This window comes from Mastomys coucha, unplaced genomic scaffold (genome assembly GCF_008632895.1).
Source record: "Mastomys coucha isolate ucsf_1 unplaced genomic scaffold, UCSF_Mcou_1 pScaffold7, whole genome shotgun sequence".
NCBI classification, from domain to species: Eukaryota; Metazoa; Chordata; class Mammalia; order Rodentia; family Muridae; genus Mastomys; species Mastomys coucha.
The window spans coordinates 26347003-26349690 of record NW_022196913.1 but is presented as its reverse complement, the minus strand read 5'-3'; positions in this window follow the sequence as shown (position 1 = coordinate 26349690).

Here is a 2688-nt window from a genome sequence, read left to right as displayed (position 1 = left end):
ATATTGCCCCATGACTCCAGTATATCTTACCTGTACTGACCAAACCTAAATAAAAATTTTTATTACGAAAAAAAAAAAATCTGTAAACAAATGTCAAACTTACATAAAAGCCATGCAGGAAAAACTAAATAACTACACATGGGATAACTTGTGAGTCAAATTGTGGAGTGTGGAGATGAGATATCAGACACTAAGATTCTACAGAATACTTCCTTATCCCTGAAATGGTGACAGCATTGGAAATTGAAGTTTTACTGATAATTTATGGAGGTCAAGAAATATATATCACCAAGAAAACATCACCAGCTAGAGGAACTCAGCCAGAGCTTATCTGCTCCTCAGCCATCGTGGGGAGTGGACCTGGTAGCTCAGTGATTCACTTGAATATGTCAGTGTCCCTCCGAAGCACATCTCTTTGGATGACCAGGAACTGGTGAGCCTGACGACCTTCCCTCCTTCCCTGAGATGGAAAGGTGTGTACCTGCGGACTGAATGCTGACATTCCACTGACAAATGTCCCCAGCAGTCTTGAGCTTCTGTCCCTGTGTTCAGGATCTGCTCTCATCACAGCTCCAGGGCAGCCCTTGCATGAGGCCATCTCAGTGCTTCATCCAGAAACTTCATCAAGGTTTCTTAGAGAACTCACTTGTTGTCAGCCTCTGCTGTGTCCTGTTTATGATGCTGGCTGCATCATTGTAGTTTAGGAAAGTCTATTCCACTGATTTTAATGAGTTTCTGGGCTCCAATGGGTCACCTTCTGTTTTTTAAATTTTATTGTTTCATTTTCTGAATCAGAATTAATCGACAACATTCTCTTATTAATCTACCCATGGAGTTTCCCTATGTTCACACTCCTATACTATATGAGAAAATGAAATGTTTGTAAAGGTGAACAAAAAAAAATTGTTTTTCAAATAATCAGTGACCTTAAAGAGGATTCTGATAGGCAGAGTGGAAGAAAATTCAGTAAATTCAGGTCATAGACCAGAATCCATTTTAGACATTCAGAAAGAATTTGAAAAAAAAAAGACAAACAAAAAAGAAAGAAGAAAAAACTCAGCCAGAGGAGAGGTGATTACTCTGCATATAGTTAGTGGTCACAACAAGAAACAGACCCAATTTCTAAAAGTCCCCTGCTGCTCTGCCCTGGACACCACACCATAAGACCAGACACTGACTCTGACCTTTGGACGTCTTTTGTTCTTGGCATACTGAGTTTTTTTAAAAAATAAATAAGATGAACTTTATTTTTATTACATTTGTTCCTTTTTATGTGTGTTTTACTTGTATATATTTTACCTGCATATATGTGTGTGCATTATATGGGCACTTGATGCCCATGGAGGTTAGAAGATGGCATTAGGGCCCTTAGAGTTATATATGGCTGTAAACCACCATGTGAGTGCTTGGAACTGAACCTGAGTCTACTACAGGAGCAATGAGTGCTTAACCACTGAGCCATCTCCCCAGGCCTACTGCTGTCCAGTTTTGAAAAGTTTGGAGAGAAACTCCCTCCCGGTTTCTCAGAATTTTCTCATTTAAGTTCCTTACTTTGGAAGAGAGAGGCAGAAACAGTCAAGGTACTGTTCATCTCCACAGCCCTCCTTGCCACCACAGGCACTGCAATTGGGACCAGAAAGTTTCTGGCTCAGCAAATGACAAGGCACCAGGGAAAGCACAGAGCTGACATCCAGGATGGAGATTGCAGAAGGAGCCCTTTCCCCTGGAGGAGCCAAACTCCTGCTGGTGACATCCTGTCAGAAGTGACAGATCCTGTGAGCCCAGGGCTCCGGGATGATAAACAGGGCCTGGCTGTGCTGTGAGGACACACACCCTGAGCCCTGCACAGACGCCTCAGCTGAGTGCCCAATCGATCATGCCACAGTGGACTGAAGCTGCTTTTCACTTTCACAGAGATGCTACAAGGTAGGGATAGTTAGGGGGGTGGGTGAAGAGAGAGTCTGGGTTCCTCTGTCACTTCAAAAGGGGAAGGTGACAAATCCAGCAAGAAAGCACTCTCTCATTTCCCACCTGCCATCCAGAATTGTTTCCATGTCCATGAGGGAGCAGAGTGCAGCTGTGTGGTGCACTGAGCCAGAGATGCTCATGACAGCTCAGGCAGGTCCAGGAGACACGGGCTGAAATTTCAGCTTGGTGTGAGGAAGACTTTCTTCTCTGCAGTTCCTCCAGTTTGTGTGATTGTCCTCACAGGAGGGAGATTCTACTCCACAGTGTCTTACATCAGATGCCCTTCAGCTTTCTCAGAATGGGGACTTTGCTCTTCTTTGTTGTGGTTTATTGTTTCTGAAGTTTCTCCTCAGATTCAGAACATAACCCGATGTGAATTACACATTGAGAATTGTGGGAGAAACTGACATGACACAAAATCCTAGAGCAATGGCTGTTAGAGCATGTGTAACACTGGGCAGATCCTGTCCTAAGCACTATGTGCCTCTGCTCCACTGAATCCTCACAATACACCTGCATGGTACAAAACACCTTCCCTACATTAGTGAGTCTTAAAGGGGACAAGTAAAGTGTTCAAAGCCCAGCACATAACAATTAGGAAAAACAGCCTTTAACAGACAGAATAACTGGTTACAAAGCCTGAGCTTGTTGATTTTACAGTTTAGCCTTCTTTAATTGGTCCATGATCCACTTCTGAAAGAACACCCTGACTTGATCTTT